This window comes from Schistocerca americana, chromosome 5, assembly GCF_021461395.2.
Source record: "Schistocerca americana isolate TAMUIC-IGC-003095 chromosome 5, iqSchAmer2.1, whole genome shotgun sequence".
In the NCBI taxonomy this organism is placed as follows: Eukaryota; Metazoa; Arthropoda; class Insecta; order Orthoptera; family Acrididae; genus Schistocerca; species Schistocerca americana.
In genome coordinates this window covers 227,857,541-227,879,789 of record NC_060123.1, presented here as the reverse complement: position 1 = coordinate 227,879,789, position 22,249 = coordinate 227,857,541, and the positions used below count along the sequence as shown (strand labels likewise).

General features: G+C 41.7%; 1 protein-coding gene and 1 non-coding gene across 2 annotated transcripts in view; one reads left to right on the top strand and one right to left on the bottom strand.

Annotated features, from left to right (window-relative positions):
* LOC124616279 overlaps window positions 1–22,249 on the bottom strand; it is a 150,339-nt gene that overhangs the window by 114,698 nt on the left and 13,392 nt on the right. The window lies entirely within an intron of this gene.
* Trnas-cga lies at window positions 20,331–20,405 on the top strand. The gene has a single exon. It is a non-coding gene; the product is annotated as a tRNA-Ser (tRNA).

Here is a 22,249-nt window from a genome sequence, read left to right as displayed (position 1 = left end):
AACGATTGTTATCCTTGATGTCGGTTTGCGACGCTACAGGTTGTTGGGAAAGAGCTCGCTGATACACAATCTAAGCTGTAACACACTGTCAGCAAACCTGATATACACAGTCCATCTCAAACTAGCCCATTTCTCATCCTTTGAGTCAATTTTTGCCATTATAGCCTGTTGGGATACGTTTCCCGTACACTCGTGCTGCTTTGTAGACACTGCATCCTGCTGCACTTTACATTTAATGCGCGTCTGCCACCTCTCGTGACGACTAACGCATCATCCTTGACTGCGTGTCATATACTGTACACCGTAACGCACTTCACCATGGACGCATCACAAGTCGGCTGATGCTAACGGGCTGAGTGCGATGCTTGTGGTCGTCACAAGACACACATGCTTTGCAGTATGTCTGCTTGGTGGTCAGGGATGTAAGCCCGCTGCCTGGTCCAGTGTATAACAGGCACCCGGGATTTTTGCGAGAGTGTGGCAGAACTGCATGCGCCGTTGCAAGACATGTGTTAAGACTAGAGGTCGTCACTTTGAACAATGACAACGAGTTACATTGTTATGCCTTGTACCCTGTGTATGTCCAGAACACAATAAATTTGCATTTCGTATCATTGGTCCCCTATCTCAATATAATCGGCACTATCACCTGTTTCAGCTTACCTCAAAATATTTGAGACCTCCTGCAACAATTCAGAGACTGATGCAGTGTATTATGAGAACCAGGATGGAAGAAAATGAAATGATCGTATAGCATTGTTGGCCGGGATGTCCCGGTCCAGTTCGGCCACCAAGTGCAAGTTTTATTTCATTCGGTGACACATTGGGCGACTTGCGGCTGGTGATGAGGATGGAATGATGATGAGGACAACACAACACCCAGACCCCGAGCAGAGAAAATCTCCAACCAGGCCGGGAATCTAATCCGGGCCCAGTGTATGGGATGCAAGTACCTTACCACCCAGCTAAGCAGGCGGACGGGATGGAACAGAAAACTAAGGAATCTAACTTACCCATAACATATCTTACTTTGTACATATTGTAAATAAATACATCGTTGTTTAATTCATTTATTAAATGTCTAGAGTTCTATGCCGCCACGTATCACAAACAAAAACTGCCCCCTCAACATTAGGAACAAATAAATCCCCAAGACTTCCCATCAGGGAAAATACATTGCTCAATTTCTATTATCCTTCCTACATCTGCCTCAAGGACCTCGATCTCTCCATCCTGCAGGCCACTATTCTCCTCGACGGGTCTCTCTTGGAGGAGAGCTACCACAGAGATACCCCCAAAACCATCATCGCACATCTTGACGACAGCCATTGGCTGAAGAAGGAGTGATAAATTGACCGTAAGATGGCCTGTTCATCTTCAGTTCAGAAATCCTTCCACACATTTCGGAAGTAGAAGTAAAATATCAAAATGATAAGGGAAAGAAGATAAAGAAAGAATAGAATAAATTGAAGGAGAAGAAGGATCTAGTAACTAAAGCGGCCTCAGTCCCCCAAACCCACTTACGGAAATTATGCAAACTGTCAACAATTAACCACTTTCAACCTCAAGCTGAAAATTAACGCAGCGATTATCCAACAGAATTGACTACAGCTACTTTTGCCCCCTCCCTGATTTTAAAAGCCTAATAACAATCCACCCAACAGTTAGTTTATCTCTGGAGGAAACCGGATCCCCAGCAGAACGCTCTCCTAGTGTCAGAAGCTGCAAAGCGTATTACAAAAATCAGGCTGTCACAGAGGCCGCATCGGGTGTGATTTCTACATGGGTCCATAACGCCGTGGCACACTGCCACGACACAGATCCTGACTGCATATGAAGGGCTTATTTCAATAGTGGTGCAAGTCCATTAGCTCCACTTTTCTGTCTATAATGCTTCTGAAATTAATGATCCAAACAAACAGAAAGAAAGGTTCATCTCTAGCAAGAAGCCATATGCTTGAATATTTCTGGTATCTCAACTGCAGATTTTTCAGCGCTCATTTAACTTTAGGACTCTGTATCTCACAATGAACAAAAATGGACTTGTACCACTATTGAAATAAGCCCTTCTTACATGCCAAGCTGCTACGTGTTTCCCAAAAGCAAATCAATTCTCCTTGGTAAATGGGGACTGATTGTCGTAATAAAATCCAGTTTGATTTTGACTTGGTTTTGTTTAGCTTGGTTGGGATTAGGCGAAAACTTCGGCTTTTATTAATTCCTGCTGTTGTTGGCGAGCCTGCTGTAAGCAGTGTGATGCGTGTATCCGTCATATGGGAGGATACAGAGATGGAAGTATACCTGGGTAGTGTTTAAACCCAGAAGACTGTTCCTGGAGCCACTCTGTAGCAATTATGGACGTGTGGGGTGTGGCTGTGTCCTGCTGGAATTGCTCAAGACCGTCGGTTCAAATGGACTCTGAGTACTATGGGACTTAACATCTGAAGTCATTAGTCCCGTAGACTTAGAACTACTTAAACCTAACCAACCTAACGACATCACACACATCCATGCCCGAGGCAGGATTCGAACTTGTGACCGTTCAGCAGCGCGGTTCTGGACTGAAGCGCCTAGAACCGCTCGGCCACAACGGCCGGCAAGGCCGTCGGAATGCATAATGAACATGGATGGGTGCAGGTGATCAGACGTGATGCTTACGTACGTGTCACCTGTCAGAATCGTATCTAGAATTATCAGGGGTCCCATATCACTCCAACTGCACACACCCCACACCATTACAGAGCCTCCACCAGCTTGAACAGTTCCCTGCTGACATGCAGGGTCCATGGATTCTTGAGGTTGTCCCCATACCCGTACACGTCCATCTACTCGATACAATTTGAAACTAGACTCGCCCGACCAGCCAACATGTTTCCAGTCATCAACAGTCCAATGTCGGTGTTGACGGGCCCAGGCGAGGCGTAGTGCTTTGTGTTGTGCAGTTATGAAGGCTACGCGAGTGAGCCTTCGGCTCCGAAAGCCCATATCGATGATATTTCGTTGAATAGTTCGGACGCTGATACTTGTTGATGGCGCAGCACTGAAATCTGCAGCAATTTGCGGAATGGTTGTACTTCCATCACGTTGAACGATTCTCTTCAGTCGTCGTTGGTCCCGTTACTGCAGCATCTTTTTCTAGCCGCATAGATGTCGGAGATTTGATGTTTTACCAGATTCCTGATATTCACAGTACACTCGTGAAATAATCATACAGGAAAATCCCCACTTCATCGATACCTCGAAGATGGTGTGTCCCATCGTTCGTGCGCCCACTATAACACCACGTTCAAACTCAAAGTCTGATAACCTACCATTGTGGCAGTAGTAACCGATCTAACAACTGCGCCAGACATTTATTGTCTTATATAGGCGTTGCCGACCGCAGCGCCGTATTCTGCCTATAGACCTATCTCTGTATCTGAATACGCATGCGTGTACCAGTTTCTTTGGCGCTTCAGTCTGATAACTGTTCGTCGATATTTGATTACGTGATTAGCTCGGTGAAATCCTGCAGCATGCAGCTGGCAATGAGAATATCCCGAGATGCCTCATGTGGAGCCTTTTTAGAAGGAGGTGGTTTCGGGAGACATTTGGGGTGGATGGTCCGGCGATGGTGTAGAGTGAAGATGGAAGTACTCGCCCAGGACCGGCGATCGTGTTGGGATGCAACGTTTGAGTCTGCTCGCGGGCGCGCTGGTAGAGGACTTGGAGATCTGCAGCGCCCACCTCGGGTTTTAAGCATCCTAGGCAGCTATCTGTGATGAGCATCTTCCCGGCTCCGGCACATTATGAATTTTCCAAGGTGCGTTGCATCCTCCGAGGCCTGTTCTTTCAACCCGCAGCAGCAGTTGTTCACTTAATGGATGTAACACAGTCTTACGGTTTAGTAGTTCACAATCACTGTCACTTAAGCTACAACCAATTGGGCAGCGTTAATGTTGATAGAGATGAAGACATTGTGTGCAGAATTCCACTCCTTCCTACCAACTTTACTGATCAGCACCTATACGAGAGCCATTCCGTAATTCATAGCAACTATGGTATACTGTGCGAGTGTGTGCCATCACTGTAATCGCAGTAAATGCGTTAGAAAGCCCAAAGCATACATAAACGAAATCAATAGACAGATTGCGACCGCATGAGTGCCTGAAACATTCAGTGTGAGGTTGGCCGCCGGCCGGAGTGGCCGAGCGGTTCTAGACGCTACAGTCTGGAACCGCGTGACCGCTACGGTCGCAGGTTCGAATCCTGCCTCGGGCATGGATGTGTGTGATGTCCTTAGGTTAGTTAGGTTTAAGTAGTTCTAAGTTCTAGGGGACTGCTGACCTCAGAAGTTAAGTCCCATAGTGCTCAGAGCCATTTGAACCATTTTTGAGGTTGGCCGCCTACAAGACAGATCCTCGCCCACACACATACTCACCGGACCTCAGTCCATGTGACTTCAACCTCATGCCGCAACTGAGGAAACCATAACGTGGGAGGCGCTTTGCACACATGGCGAACGTCCTCGAAGCATTTCAGTGATGGTAATGCTAGTAGCATTCAAAGCCTTCCTCACCATTGGCAACGCTGCGCGTGTGCACTGGGGCACGATTTTGAAGAACGGTAGTAGATTTCGATTAATTTTTGTTCCATTTGTTTTCGTACACAATAAATTTACACAGAGTGTAAATGCATGTGTTTCATTTCAACTTTACCATGGCCTCCTGTGCGGGAACCCCATTTTACATTGATATTCATATACACATTGCCATACCGGTTCAATGCACATTGCGGAATTCTCATGTTGTCGCATTATCACAAGATATACCACAGTTGCCATGACTTATGGAACGACCTTCGTATGAAAACGTTTTATGGGTGTCTTAGACATATATCTGTTCTTTTTTATAGTGATTGCACGTCAGACTTCATGCACGTTATTAAGGAATAAATTCATCGTCACAATGAATAACCTTTGTAATTTCAATACATACTATATCTTGTTCAGTTGATAATTTTGGTGTTTTTCGGTGACATATTTGACGTCATTTTTTATTTTAAGACGAATTTGTCTATTAGGTTTGACTACTATATCAGACAATATTAACACGCGTTTAGATAGTCCAAAAAAATGTTCAAATGTGTGTGAAATCGTATGGGACTTAACTGCTAAGGTCATCAGTCCCTAAGCTTACACACTACTTAACCTAAATTATCCGAAGGACAAACACACACACCCATGCCCGAGGGAGGACTCGAACCTCCACCGGGACCAGCCGCACAGACCAGGACTGCAGCGCCTTAGACCGTTAGATAGTCCATTACACACATACTACAGTAATGTTTCTTAACGGTGGTTCTGTGTTAAGGGTCATTCCGGTGCAGAAATTAATCACAAGTATTACCATACCACCGTGGCATTTCAGATAATGCTTAAACAGTCCGCTCCACCTTAATGGAGTTGGGGTATCCGTTTAACACTGGGCACATTTTAATACCTTACCACTTATAAACCGAACACTCAAGTTAGTTCACTGATTACTTTCAATTTTTGTCAAATATAAATACTGCAGTTAACCGTTTTTTATTTTTTTTTTTTCATTTTTTATGAGTAATCTTCAAATAATCGCGCCCTGGTTCCCGGGTTCGATTCCCGGCGGGGTCAGGGATTTTCTCTGCCTCGTGATGACTGGGTGTTGTGTGATGTCCTTAGGTTAGTTAGGTTTAAGTAGTTGTAAGTTCTAGGGGACTGATGACCATCGCTGTTAAGTCCCATAGTGCTCAGAGCCATTTTTTTTCAATTAATCGCTTATTTTGGGAAATAACATTCTTTTTACAGCTATAAGCTGTCGCGGTGTGTGGACTGAGTGATCAGTCTTACATAGTCTGCCGATGGCCTAGAAAGCAGAAAACCAATTTAGAATAGGTATAAAAAAATCTTATTGTGGAACATGAATACTGTCTATTTATTTTTTAAAAGGTCTATGTTCCCCCGCGTAATAACGGAATTTTCCATAAACAGTTCTATCTCGTAGACTAAAATTTGTTGATCTTGCTTGGGATTGGTTGAAGTCTGCGAATGTTTTACGAAATTTAAAAAATGACACCTTCTCAGTTTCAGCCACGTTTATATCCCAATATTCCATTTCCGCAACATGATTTCATTATCAAGGGCCTATCCGTTGCTTATATGTAAATTAATGATTAAAGGTTCTACCGAGACATTGCAGAAACCATAGTTTTTTGTTAAAATGGCATGCTTTTTACGGTATTCGAAAGGTCTTTCGAAAAAGAAATTTAGCGATATAAAATTGTTTGAAGTTCACAATGAAATTTCACAAAAGCATTTAAGTAATTTTCTAAGTACAACACCCAGGTTCAAGAAAACGACAGATAACTGTAACAGTTTAATGGCTACCACAGAACTTGTTACTTTTTAAAGTGTGCTGACTTCCATTACATTAGGTTTCCCAAATCTCACTTACTGGATGCACTTGCATGTAAGCTACCAGGAAGTAATGTTTCTAAAGCTTTGTGGTATTGCTCGTCATAATGGACAGCTTGTTATCACTGTAATATGGGCCAGTTACCACGATTGTTAGAGATAAGGCTGATACGTGACTGAGTAAGGTACTAGGAGGGGGAAATTTCTTATCAGCTGCAATCAATCGACACGGCACAGCACAAATATTCATTTTCGAAGACGATATCTGTTTCATTCGTTGCGTAACAAAGGAAAGTCAGTTCGGGTTTCTGAGAAGTTTAGACTAGCGCCTCACATAGTTCCTCCACATTGTTTTGTCATAATATCTCAAGATGTGGTATTGTGCTCCTAAAATCCTACGAATGTTCAAAATCGACATGAAACACAATTTTAAGCGAAACATACTTTTATCCGGTCTTCTTCTTTCCTAGACATCTATATGCGAACGATTTGTGCGTCAAATACGTCTTAGATGGACTGCTGTTTGTCAAAACTTCAATACCACATATGAAGCATGCATAAGTAAATTATCCGATACTTAAAATCAATTTAAAATCTACACTATTACAGAGTCATATGGAATGTTGTAAAGATATGCTTAAAGATTTTGCTTGCATTCATTAACGTATTGTATTCACACGTGCCTGTAAAATACTCTTCAGAAAATAATGATCACCTAGATTTTATGCATATATTGAGTAACAGGATTACGCAAGAAGGAGAAATCTAATTAAAAAGAAACTTAACAACATAAGTGGCCACCATGAAGCACACGAAAGGAAGAAAGTCTGCTACCTTCAAGGAAGAATTACGCATGACCGTCGAAGTAAGGAGGGTACAAGAAGCAGACTAGCACAGGAGAAGAGGGCATTCCTAGCCAAGAGAAGTCTGCTGGTATCAAACTTGGGTAATACTGCTCACATGCGATGAACAGAAGCCTGCCTGAAACCGGACCATGATCTACATCTTCAATTCAGATTAGAATATACATCTATCTCTAAGATAGGCAGTTTATTGCCAAAAGAACTCAATAATATCTAAAGACGTTACTACAAGAGATTCCAAATCGAAATCATCTGGATGTAGCTCAGGATCAAAGGAGGCTACAATATCGTAATTGGACGATTTTATTAAACACTTGCCTCGGGACGCTTTGTGGTAGTGAGCTTTAGAGAAACCTTATCTAATATCGCAGGAAAATTTTCTAAATATGCTGATGTAATGGGAGGAAACTTGACCGGTTGCAGAATGCGAGAGTTGGGCTATTAAGACAACAATGACCCAGAAGAGAAACCGGTGGCATCTTTCACTTTACACAACACCCAATCAGTTTGAAACCTCTTCCATGACACTGAAGGACAACTTTCTGTTTCTTACTCTCCAGATATTAAGTGAACCATTGTAAGGAATATGGAGACGGGGAGTGAGGGAGTGGGAGACAGGAAGGGGCAAGGGGTTATATGCACATCCGTTTATGCGCCGTTTCTAGTAAATTCAAAGTAATTTCTTGTACTGATTGTTCTATACATGCGCGTTGCGTACTTGCTGTGCACCTACGCTAACCTGTACTGAAATGTGGGAAATATTGAACCTGCCGATAACACCCGTCTACTTTGACACATGGCGTCATCAACGTGGAGGAAATAAGCCTCTCATCGACATGCAATATGCGCGTCGTATTAGAATTCCAAGTTAGTCACTACACCACATTGGTTGCCTTTGTCAACGCATAATCAAATTGCCATCGTTAAACGCACGAAAACATCGCGGTATGCACAGAACACTACGTCACCACAACCTAAGTTCCAAAAAATAACAAAGAAGTTAAATTAATAGTCATTGTTGAGCTCTCACGAGGTCTGCGCAAGTACGACATCACACGCACTAACATCGCGGATCAAAGTTGACGTCCAACATTAAGTGCTTATCTTCCAGCTCTCTCTGCGCTTGTTCATCTTGTGGATGTTGCCGACAGTAGCGGCGCGTTAGTGTAGTGCATTTGAAATCAGTGCTCTGTTACGTCATTACGCATTTTACAAAAACGGACTTCGTGTATTTTCTTCAAATAAGACAATCAATGGCAGTACAACAAATTTTATTGTCCATATAGGTTTCATAAATTTCGGTGATATCGGACCATCTTCAGATCTGTAAGGTAAAAAAATTTAAACAGCTGCTGCAACTGTCTTACAACCTAAGATACACTATGCAGGCAATGTACTCTCTCGTATATGAGCATATCGGCTACAAGGTGAACCCGTCGCTTTCTATACGGAACATGCTGCCACATCGTAGAACGGGTATGGTAGTGTTGTTGTATTCGTGTTGTTAATGTAAGCTTCCAAGGAAACTTCAGTAAAGATTTCTCATCTCTGAAATTTGTGTTCAATGTTAAACCTTTCTCGTTTTCAGAAAGCTTTCCTTACTGTTGTCAGTCTACATTATAGGCCTCTCCTCTTTATTTGTGCAGTCGTCTGCTATTTTAATGCCCAAATAGCAAAATTCTTGTGCAAAACTCAGCTTCTCACGTTCTAATTTAATTCCCTCAGCGTCGTCTAACTCAATTCTACTACTTTCGTTTAACCTTTCTTTAGCTGATATTTTCTTATTTAGTTTGATTTAAGGTGGAATACTGAATAGGTTTTCTTGTTGTGGTCTTCAGTCTGAGAACTTGTTTGATGCAATTCTCCACCCTAGGCTATTCTGCGCATGCCTCTTCATCTCCGAACAACTACTGCAACCTATATCAACCACTAGTTGAAACTGCTATCTGTATCCATCTCTGTGTCTCCCTCTACAGTTTTTACCGTCCACACTTCCTTCCAGCACCAAACTGACTAATCCTTTATGTCTCAGGATGTGTCCTGTCAGCCGATTCCTTCTTGTAGCCAAATAGGGCCACAAATTTCTTTCTCGCCAGATCAATTCATTACGATGCAATGCTTCTAGTTTATTTTTGCTATGCAGTGAGAGTGATGTGACCTCTATTTTCAAATGATGTGTCATATCTCATATCCGTACTTCGAACACTTTTCAAACAATACTCTTCAATAGTTGATATGTTACGCCACGATGTTCTGAGTACAAGCATTATGATCTTTGTTTGCCAGTAGCATCATCGTTGCTGTAGCATTTTGTGATAAGTAAGTAACTGAGTTGAGTGTTGGTCACACTACTGAATGACCTGGATATTGCTGACAGAGTACACAGATGTTTAATTTTGGAGCCGGCTGGGGTGGCCGAGCGGTTCTCGGCGCTTCAGTCTGGAACCGCGCGATCGCTACGGCCGCAGGATCGAATCCTGCTTCGGGCATGGATGTGTGTGATGTCCTTAGGTTAGTTAGTTTTAAGTAGTTCTAAGTTCTAGGGGACTGATGACTTCAGAAGTTAAGTCCCATAGTGCTCAGATCCATTTGGACCAGTTTTTGAATTTTGGAAATATGATCTGGTGAACATTAATTTGACTAGTGTAAAGATTTTCAAGTAATGCTGCTGCATTGTTTGCCTGCGTGTAATTTATGATGTGTTTGGAAAATAAAAGTTTTAGTGAGGTTTTTCTTTATTGATTCGGGTTAATCAATTTTCATTTTTCAGACATAAATAGGGAAAGTTATTTATTCACATGACTTGCACTCAAGAGTTATAGATTTATCACTCCTTTACCATTCCAGTAATTAGTTTCATGGCACAGTGATACAGGGCTACTCAAAAACAAGGAACAGATTTCAAACATTTATTACTTTCAAACTTTAAAAGATGGAAAGAGGAAAGTTTAAATTTTTATGCACTCAATGTGAACACCATATGTTACACAATAAATGTCAAAGCGGAGTCTCATTTCCTGCCACACACGATGCAGCTGGTCTCTCGTCATCAAATTCACAGCTTCAACAATGCGATGTCATAGACTTTCTGGAGTGTCAGGTATAGTGTTGCCAACTTGATGGATTTTCCACTAAAACTGGTGGTTTCTACCCTCCTTTTAGTGGCGAAATATTGCTTCTAGTGGCTGGTAGATTTTGTAGTGGTTTAGTAGAATTCAGTTTCAGTTACTGAAAATGCGACCTCTCAACCACTAAGCTATTTATATGTTTCGCAAATGGTTCAAATGGCCCTGAGCACTATGGGACTTAACTTCTGAGGTCATTTGTCCCCTAGAACTTAGAACTACTTAAACCTAAGGTCATCACACACATCCATGCCCGAGGCAGGATTCGAACCTGCGACCGTAGCGGTCGCGCGGTTCCAGACTGTAGCGCCTAGAACCGCTCGGCCACTCCGGCCGGCAATATGTTTCGAAATACACTATTTCTGCTTTATATGATTAAAGAGTATTTAACTTTTACTGCGAAGACAACACTGATTCACTACAATGTGACATCAAACGAACCATCATAGTCTATAGACTACATGCGGGGACTCTGTGTAGAATGAACAGTATTTAATAGCACCTGGATGCAGTTCATTTCACCATCAAAGACGGCTTGCGCAGGTGCAGCGAGTGCAGCAACCGGTTTCAAACGATGAGTTTTCACTTATTTCTCTGTCGCTTCGAATAACCACTGAGCGCTTGCTTGTTGGCCCTAGCAGGGTGCGTCACGTCAGATGCACGGAAAAAATAATTCGGCTGTCGTCGTTCGTGGTGTGCACTATACAATTGTGATTCTCAGTGTATGGTATTATTTCACGACTTTATGGATGTATAACTATGCCGACACCACAATACAAGCGAAAGTTTCGGGATTCTTGGCTACGAGACCCACATGTGAAATATTGGCTTCAAGTTATTCAAAGTAGCGAAGTGCAAATTTTGTGGTACAGTTTCAAGGAGTCACTATGGATATTTGAAGTCTGATGGTATGTCAAACAAAGCACCTGCTAAATAAAAAGGTAAGCAACGTTTTTTTAATTGATTAGTCATTCACTGATCGGTTTTACAACTCTGAGCACTGTTTGACTATGTAAATTGTTGCAGGTTGTAACTACGCAACATAAACTAGCTTTTAAGAAAAGCCCATTGGGAATAAAAACAGGGAAGAAGTAAGACTCGCATTAGTCACAGCCATGCATACTAGTATACGTGTAGTCGATCATTAGGGAGAGCTAATTAATCACAGTCATGAAAAAGATTGAAGAAATTCAGTTGCACGGAACTAAGTACACCTCAGTTATAAAAAACGTGTTCGTATCGCATTTCACTGACGTTCTAAAACAAGATTGCAAAGATCAGCCATTTAGCTTATTACTTGATGAATCTACTGATATTACTGTACACAAATACTTGGGATTGATTATACGTTATTACAGTAAATTACACTAAAAATAGTATCTACATACCTCGACCTTACTGAACTGCACGAGTGTAATGCTGAAGCTATTGTCTCTGCTATAAAGAAGATACCTCAACAATTAGATTTTAGACCTGAAAATTTAATAGCCACTGGTACAGATGATGCCCCTGCAATGGTTGCAATAAATAATGGAGTATTTACGAAATTGATAGAAAAGGTATCACACCTGATTTTAGTACGTTGTTTGTGCCATTCCTTGTAACTGGCTGTTTCAGCTGCTGCAAAATAATTTTTACCTAGAAATTACGAGTTTTTTACTAAAGAGACATGATTGGTTTAGTTCCTCCTCTTCCAGACAATCTCTTTATAAGGAGCTATACAAAACCATCAGCGATGGACAGAAACCGTTAAAAATAGTTCAAGCGTGCCACACAAGATGTTTATCAACAGAATCCGCTGTCACAAGTATATGCACAAAATGGTCAGAGCTAAAAACACACTTTTCTGTAACTAAAGTGCACGAAAGGTGTCGCATGGCACAGTATTGCACCCGATGTATACGAACGGTATTAATTATGCATGTGGTCTTCAGTCCTGAGACTGGTTTGATGCAGCTCTCCATGCTACTCTATCCTGTGCAAGCTGCTTCATCTCCCAGTAACTACTGCAACCTAAATCCTTCTGAATCTGCTTAGTGTATTCATCTCTTGGTCTCCCTCTACGATTTTTACCCTCCACGCTGCCCTCCAATACTAAATTGGTGATCCCTTGGTGCCTCAGAACATGTCCTACCAACCGATCCCTTCTACTAGTCAAGTTGTGCCACAAATTTCTCTTCTCCCCAGTCCTATTCAATACCTCCTCATTAGTTATGTGATCTACCCATCTAATCTTCAGCATTCTTCTATAGCACCACTTTTCAAAAGCTTCTATTCTCTTCTTGTCCAAACTATTTATCGTCCATGTTTCACTTCCATACATGGCTACACTCCATACAAATACTTTCAGATACGACTTCCTGACACTTAAATCTATACTCGATGTTAACAAATTTCTCTTCTTCAGAAACGCTTTCCTTGCCATTGCCAGTCTACATTTTATATCCTCTCTACTTCGACCATCATCAGTTATTTTGCTCCCCAAATAGCAAAACTCCTTTACTACTTTAAGTGTCTCATTTCCTAATCTAATTCCCTCAGCATCACCCGACTTTATTCGACTACATTCCATTATCCTCGTTTTACTTTTGTTGATGTTCATCTTATATCCTCCTTTCAAGACACTGTCCATTCCGTTCAACTGCTCTTCCAAGTCCTTTGCTGTCTCTGACAGAATTACAATGTCATCGGCGAACCTCAATGTTTTTATTTATTCTCCATGGATTTTAATACCTACTCCGAATTTTTCTTTTGTTTCCTTCACTGCTTGCTCAATATACTGATTGAATAACATCGGGGACAGGCTACAACCCTGTCTCACTCCCTTCCCAACCACTGCTTCCCTTTCATGTCCCTCGACTCTTATAACTGCCATCTGGTTTCTGTACAAGTTGTAAATAGCTTTTCGATCCCTGTATTTTACCCCTGCCACCTTTAGAATTTGAATGAGAGTATTCCAGTCAACATTATCAAAAGCTTTCTCGAAGTCTACAAATGCTAGAAACGTAGGTTTGCCTTTCCTTAATCTAGCTTCTAAGATAAGTCATAGGGTCAATATTGCCTCACGTGTTCCTATATTTCTACGGAATCCAAACTGATCTTCCCCGAGGTCGGCTTCTACTAGTTTTTCCATTCGTCTGTAAAGAATTCGTGTTAGTATTTTGCAGCCGTGACTTATTAAACTGATAGTTCGGTAATTTTCACATCTGTCAACACCTGCTTTCTTTGGGATTCGAATTATTATATTCTTCTTGAAGTCTGAGGGTATTTCGCCTGTCTCATATATCTTGCTCACCAGATGGTAGAGTTTTGTCAGGACTGGCTCTCCCAAGGCTGTCAGTAGTTCTAATGGAATGTTGTCTACTCCCGGTGCCCTGTTTCGACTCAGGTCCCTCAGTGCTCTGTCAAACTCTTCACGCAGTATCATATCTCCCATTTCATCTTCATCTACATCCTCTTCATTTTCCATAATATTGTCCTCGAGTACATCGCCCTTGTATAGACCCTCTATATACTCCTTCCACCTTTCTGCTTTCCCTTCTTTGCTTAGAACTGGGTTTCCATCTGTGCTCTTGATATTCATACAAGTGGTTCTCTTTTCTCTAACGGTCTCTTTAATTTTCCTGTAGGCAGTATCTATCTTACCCCTGGTGAGACAAGCCTCTACATCCTTACATTTGTCCTCTAGCCATCCTTGCTTAGCCATTTTGCACTTCCTGTCGATCTCATTTTTGAGACGTTTGTATTCCTTTTTGCCTGCATCATTTATTGCATTTTTATATTTTCTCCTTTGATCAATTAAGTTCAATATTTCTTCTGTTACCCAAGGATTTCTACTATCCCTTGTCTTTTTACCTACTTGATCCTCTGCTGCCTTCACTACTTCATCCCTCAAAGCTACCCATTCTTCTTCTAGTGTATTTCTTTCCCACATACCTGTCAATTGTTCCCTTATGCTCTCCTTCAAACTCTGTACAACCTCTGGTTTTTTCAGTTTATCCAGGTCCCATCTCCTTAAATTCCCACCTTTTTGCAGTTTCTTCAGTTTTAATCTACAGTTAATAACCAATAGATTGTGGTCAGAGTCCACATCTACCCCTGGAAACGTCTTACAATTTAAAACCTGGCTCCTAAATCTCTGTCTTACCATTATATAATCTATCTGAAATCTGTCAGTATCTCCAGGCTTCTTCCATGTATACAACCTTCTTTTATGATTCTTGAACCAAGTGTTAGCTATCATTAAGTTGTGCTCTGTGCAAAATTCTACCAGACGGCTTCCTCTTTCATTTCTTTCCCCCAATCCATATTCACCTACTACGTTTCCTTCTCTTCCTTTTCCTACTACCGAATTCCAGTCACCCATGACTATTAAATTTTCGTCTCCCTTCACTACCTGAATAATTTCTCTTATTTCATCATACATTTCTTCAATTTCTTCGTCATCTGCAGAGCTAGTTGGCATATAAACTTGTACTACTGTGGTAGGCGTAGGCTTCGTGTCTATCTTGGCCACAATAATGCGTTCACTATGCTGTTTGTAGTAGCTTACCCGCACTCCTATTTTTTTATTCATTATTAAACCTACTCCTGCATTCCCCCGTTTTGATTTCGTATTTATAACCCTGTATTCGCCTGACCAAAAGTCTTGTTCTTCCCGCCACCTAACTTCACTAATTCCCACTATATTTAACTTTAACCTATCCATTTCCCTTTTTAAATTTTCTAACCTACCTGCCCGATTAAGGGATCTGACATTCCACGCTCCGATCCGTAGAACGCCAGTTTTCTTTCTCCTGATAACGACGTCCTCCTGAGTAGTTCCCGCCCGGAGATCCGAATGGGGGACTATTTTACCTCCGGAATATTTTACCCAAGAGGACGCCATCATCATTTAACCATACAGTAAAGCTGCATGCCCTCGGGAAAAATTACGGCTGTAGTTTCCCCTTGCTTTCAGCCGTTCGCAGTACCAGCACAGCAAGGCCGTTTTGGTTAATGTTACAAGGCCAGATCAGTCAATCATCCAGACTGTTGCCCCTGCAACTACTGAAAAGGCTGCTGCCCCTCTTCAGGAACCACATGTTTGTCTGGCCTCTCAACAGATACCCCTCCGTTGTGGTTGCACCTACGGTACGGCTATCTGTATCGCTGAGGCACGCAAGCCTCCCCACCAACGGCAAGGTCCATGGTTATGCATATATTTCATTTTTATATACAATATTAATTGAAATAAACAGAGCCAATAAAATGTTCAAGTCGAAAGATACAGATCACACCAAACTCTTTGGTGAATTGACTAACCTGATAGATGTGCTTGTTAGCAAAGTTACATTACCTGCAAATAAAGTTAATATTTTTACTCAAGATATTCGTGATTTCTTCGATCGAAAATGTTTTCTGGGATTCCGCTTTGTAAGCAGTTTCTTGAATTGAGAGAAAAAGAATTACCACGGGAAGATGAAGAAATGTTACATAATCGGTACATAACATTTGTAGTATGTCTGATTGAAGAAATAAAAAACAGATTACTAGAAAATTTGACGTTGATGAAAAAATCTCAAAAATAAGTGTTGAACAAGCACTTAATCACCAGAAAGAAAATATACTTGATGTATTGGCTCAGCTCAATAAAAGTGTAGAATTTATAGCAAGGGTGGATGATCAGTGGCGACAAATTCATTCGTTGAACTGGAACGATACCAAATATACAACAAAATTTTAGAATGAAGTATTGCATTTCAAAGTTGCTCACAGGGAATCCAGATTTGATGAATTAGCGACTTCTGCGATTACTCTCCTAATAATGACCTATTCCAATGTCGATGTTTAGAGACTATTTAGCAGTATGAACGTAATAAAAAAACAAGCAGAGGAATAGAATGAAGTTAAATCTCTTAACTGCTATATTAAGAATACGCTAAGATTTGAGATTGAAAGGAAAATGCTGCAACGAATATGAAATTCCAATAAACGTTGTAAAACAAATCGGTACCGAAGAATCGTGTCAATCTGAAACCGACGACAATGATGATGATGATGATGATGATGATGCAGACAAAAATTATTCATCTGAGGAAGATGAATTCATTTAAATAATTAGCTGTCGTTACAGAACTTTTTTTGTGTTCCTGAGCTTGAATTCTTGATTTATTTATTGTATGTTCAGTTAATGATTGTGAATATTTTATTACTTAATAGTAATGGATACTAATTACTAATGTACTTGTTTTCTTTCATAAGAATTTAAAAAATTTTAGTGGAAATTCTAGCAATTGTGAGAGTAGGGACATTTTTGTTAGTGGTTTTCTGGTGGTTTTTGCACTTGAAACTGGTGGGAAGCTCACTTTAACTGTTGGCAGCAGTGGTCAGGCAATAGGGGGCTAAGAACTCGGTCTTTTACGTAATCTAACAGATAAAAGTTACAAGCTGAGGTCTGCGATGTTGGACTGAAAGAGGAGGACAAGAAGACCATTTTGATCGCCCGTCGCCTCCCAGATCTCCAGGACTCATGACTTGTGACTTTTATCTGTCGGGTTACGTAGAAAGACCGCGTTTTTATCCCCCCCCCCCCCCCCCCCCCCCCTATACCTGACACTCTTGAAAGTCTACGACATCGCATTGTTGAAAATGTGAATTCGATAATGAGAGACCAGCTGTTTAGTGTGTGGCAGGAAATTAACTACCGTTTTGATATCAGTCGTGTAACGCATGGTGATCACAATGAATGCATAAACATTGAACTTTTCTCTTTCCAGGAACGTTGGAATTGTGCTTCAATCTTTTGTAGTTCGGAAGCAAAAAAATGTTTGAAATCTGTTCCATCTTTTTGAATAGCTCTGTATTTGTAATGAGAAGTAGGTTTTGCTTCTAAAGACGGAGGTAACGATTGAGGAAGGTATTAGGATTTAAACATAGTTTTTGAATGATAGTCTCTTTTACATCATTCAGTAAATACCTTCTCAGGAATTTTATATTTGACTGTGTGTATCGCCATACTGCACTGAGCGGAACACAGTTGGACAAAAGTAAAGCTGAAGTTTAATGTCTTTAGCAGAGTTGCATGTCCTTGGATAATTGCAATGTGCAAGGATTTTCTTTTATTTAGCTGATTTGCTGCTGCGCTGTATTTTTATGTTCATCACTTTCGAGCAGTGCCGAGTTTCCGTTGCCACAGGTAAGCTGCATAAGTTTTTTAGGGCCAGTCTGAAATTACAGTCAGGTCTCAGTTAAATCATTTGCAGTCATGCGTTGCATTTAAAAATTAATACCGGCTCAGATCAGGTAAAGTCAGACTGTCTCATTCCTACTGTACAGTGTTACATTCACCTGCGTATCATTCAGTGTTTGGAACTTTATGTAGTCAGTCTGATTACGTAAGATCACAGAGTATTTTGGTTATTTAATCTTTCAAAATTCGATTTGTAATTTTATGTACCATTATTATTCTGCTAGTTTTGTGTGTTGAAACTGCATTTCACGTTTTCTGACAGAACACGTTGTGCCACTGTCCATTGCACTGCACAAAGCAAAATTTCTCAGGGCAGCTTACTGAACAGACAGTTTCACATTTGCAATTAATTTAGAAAATGTTAATTGAAATACAGTTACACAGTTTCAGGCAGTTATCATACGCCTTTCTGTAATTACACCACTTGTATTATTCGAGATCACAACACAGACACAAACGACGTCAAGAATGGAAAACCAGTTCAGTGCAGTGACAGTTCACAACATTCAACTTTATTTTTTACAAACACATTAAAACGTCCTGATTAGGTATACTATGTATCCATTCTGTTACATCATCACAGATCAAAAGTTTGTATTCTATTCTGGTCTCAACTGCTTATCAACCACTCTTTGTTTCCGTACAAGGCTACGCTCTGTACAGACACTGTCAGAAAAGTCTTCATAACACTCAAAATTTTTATTCGATGTTAACAAATTTCTCTTTTCCCGAAATACATTCCTTACTATAGTCGTCTGCATTTTACGTCCTCTCTACTTCAATCTCTTCTCATTCCCTTGTCAAAACTGCTTCCGGATTCCGAGTGTTGATGACCATCCACGAGACTCTTCGAAAATTCAAAAGTAACCCACTAAGGAACTTAAGAACACTCTCACATAACGATAGCGAAGTTGAGAACAGATTAGCTACATAATGTTCAGAGACATATAATCGCTATTTCTTCTGACGTTTGACCGGTAGGTAGAGAGACCTGTGAACCTGGCCATGTAGTATCTGCACTTCTTTACCGAGTTCGGTCGCCAAACGTGATCTGCGGCAGTTCGGTCTTCTTATCTGTTATATCCGCCCCGGTAGCTGAGTGGTCAGCGTGACAGACTGTCAATCCAAAGGGCCCGGGTTCGATTCCCGGCTGGGTCGGAAATTTTCTCCGCTCAGGGACTGGGTGTTGTGTTGTCCTAATCATCATCATTTCATCCCCATCGACGCGCAGGTCGCCGAAGTGGCGTCAAATCGAAAGACCTGCACCAGGCGAACGGTCTACCCGACGGGAGGCCCTAGCCACACGACATTTCCATTATCTGTTATATCTAATCCTGCTGTATCTCAGTCATTCCCTAAGCTCCATTTTATTAATTTTGGACAGTAAACGTTGTGAAACATCCTCTCGCAGAAGGCAGTAGTATGATACATTGGACCTATGTATTCTGTGTTACAACACAAACAAAACAGAGCGAGATAAGAGACCACTTTTCTCTAACATGGGACGCGTGTAATCTCTATCGGACGTTCCGATAACAAGAGTGTGAATGTTTTCTCGAGGCCCCTGCGAAAGATACAGCACAAAGACCCTCAGTGATATCACAGCTAAACGTAACACAAAATGAGGGTTGTATGAACTCGATTTCATCTTCTGCATTTCGTGATCCATTATTTCAATGATATATTGTGTTCCAGTAAGTAAAATCAAAAATTAAAAATAGAGAAGCATAAAACTAAACAAAAATATTCAGTATCTCTTCTTAGCATAGTAACAGTTTACATAATATTCAAATAGTGTCATCACCAGTCACTTAACGTCCACTGTTGTATAAAAGATTTCCTAACGGTTTCACATTCAGAAATACACATCACTATTGTTGCTGCATCTTTTCTAACGTCATCTTACCTTCACTGATGAGCCAAAACGCTATGGCCACCTGCTTATTAGCAAGGTGATGTACTTTAGAAACGCAATCGAACGGCGAATGCGCGTGGTATTGATTCGCAAGTATCTGGCACATTTCAAAAAGTAAGCGACACCAGATGTCTTTGCACAGGACACGCTATTCCTGTAAATTACGGGCAGTTGTTTCGTGGTCGAGGAGCTGGTGCCCGCTAATTTTATGGCGAGGGTTCACTATTTCAGTCACAAACTTTTTCCTCAGCATGTGAAAATATTTTTGTGGTGCTATCCTATTTGGGAAGGAATGGTCATCGTAATAAATTAAGACAAATCAGAGCTGCCAGGGGATGATTTAAATGTTCTTTCTCCCGCGCGCTGTAAGAGAGCGGAACGGTAGGGAAATAACTTGAAGGAGGTTCGATGATCCCTGTGCCAAACACTTAATAGTGAATTGCAGAGTAATCATTAAGTTTTAGATGTAAACTATCAATCTCTATAAACCATTGTATCTCGATTCTGGAATTTCGATCCGTAACAGTTATCGTGCTGAAACACGCCATCGCCATCGAGAAAGACACTACGCGAAGCGATTGTGGTGGCTCGCAATAATGTGCACATTGAAACTTCCTGGCATATTAAAACTGTGTGCCGGACCGAGACTCGAACTCGGGACCTTTGCCTTTCGCGGGCATGTGCTCTACCAGGAGAGCTTCTGTGAAGTTTGGAACGTAGGAGACGAGGTACTGGCGGAATTAAAGCTGTGAGGACGGGGCGTGAGTCGTGCTTGGGTAGCTCAGTTGGTAGAGCATTTGCCCGCGAAAGGCAAAGGTCCCGAGTTCGAGTCTCGGTCCGGCACACAGTTTTAATCTGCCAGGAAGTTTCAATGTGCACATTTTTGCGAGCCACCGCAATCGCTTCGCGTAGTGCCTTTCTTGATGGCGATGGCGTGTTTCAGCACCGACACAGTAGTCTGGCATCAGGTCAGCTACAATACGGTGCTTTACGGATAGGGCGAGCCTCCGACCTCCCACGCGTTGTGGTGAAACGTGGACGTCCGACGCCTTGTCACCTAGTAGTGGTTTTGCCGTCTCTCAACCACTTTTCATAGATGCTCACGATAGTAGCCAGCGGACAGAGAACCAGTTTTACCGTTTCCGACATACCCGTTCTAAGCGCGGAGTCATAACAATCTGGCGCCTGTCAAAGTCGCTTCTGTCGGTAGATTCTTCAATTTGAGACCCGAATCGTTGCCGGAATGATTGCTCATTCGTCTCTACTCCGCATAGGGGACGTCCATTAATTACGTGAGCGTATTTTGTCAATTTGTACCTTTCTTAGTGTGACATGGTGAGATTTAGTGATACTCTCCTGCTCTCACGTTAGATTTACCCTGTAGTTTTTAAATAATTAAATTGTGCATGTTTTTGTTTCATACCACTAAATATACGTATATAATATCTTCTACGTAAGAGGCCTGTTCAAAAAATTCCGGAACTTTGTCCACAAAATTTTTCTGCGCTAACCTTTAACTGATTCTGCTTGGTCTCCGTCGAAATACTCTCCTCCACAATTGATACACCTCTCCCAACGCCGTTTCCACTTCCAGAAGCAGTGCTGGTACGCCTCTTGCTAGATCGCACGAAGCGCCGTCTGCGAACTTTCTTTTATCTCGTCTAGCATTGCAAATCTTCGACCTTTCAACTCGGTTTTCTACTTAGGAAATAAAAAATGTCCACAGGGGTCATGTGTGGAAAGTGCGGAGGATGAAGCACCGCAGTGATTTCATTTTTTGCGCAATAGTCACGAACCAACAAGGATGAATATGCGGAGGGATGAGGGGGGGCGGGGGGTGGTATCGTGACGCCATGCATTGTCTTGTCACACTTCACGCTGTTCCCTTCTCACAATTTCTCGCAGCCGTCGCAACACGTCCAGATAGTACCATCGACTAACAGTTAGCCCCTGTGGCACGAATTCATGATGAACTAATCCTTCAAACTCAAAGAATACTATCAGCATGGCTCTGAAATTTGACCTGACCTGACGAGCCATTGTAAAGACTGATCCTTGCTCTCAACATCATAACCACATCTCATCACCAGTTAGGATTCTCTTAAGGAACATCTGTCTCTCATTTCTGCGATCCAAAAGCTCTTTACAGATGGCGAGGCGAAGGTGTCAGGATTTCATGACGTGATCCAACTGAAATGTTACATTCTCTGCAATCTCTTGGATATTCAGTCTCCGACTGGCACGCACAACTTCGTTGAAGTTCCTAGCGTGAGCGACGTCGGTAGACGTCGAAGGGCGTCCCGAACGAGGGTCACCTTTAACTTCGGTCCGGCCATTGTTAGACCGTGTGAAGCATTGGTAACACCGAGAATCACTGTAGACCTCCTGTATCATTTCGTGTGTGTCTGTATAGGTTTTCTTGACTTTCACGCAAAATTTATGCGGAGGCGTTGCTCCTCTAGCTCTGCTATCTCTAAATTCGCAAACTGTGCGATACAACGGTCTACTCAATACAGCACTGAACAATAACTAACTGCCACAACAACGAAACTTCAAGCAGTTACATATTAAACACATGTATGTGCAGGGGTGCCAACTGCACTTAGCTCCAGCACACGATTGGCGCGAAATTATGAATGTTCAAATGGCTCTGAGCACTATGGGACTTAAAATCTGAGGTCATCAGTC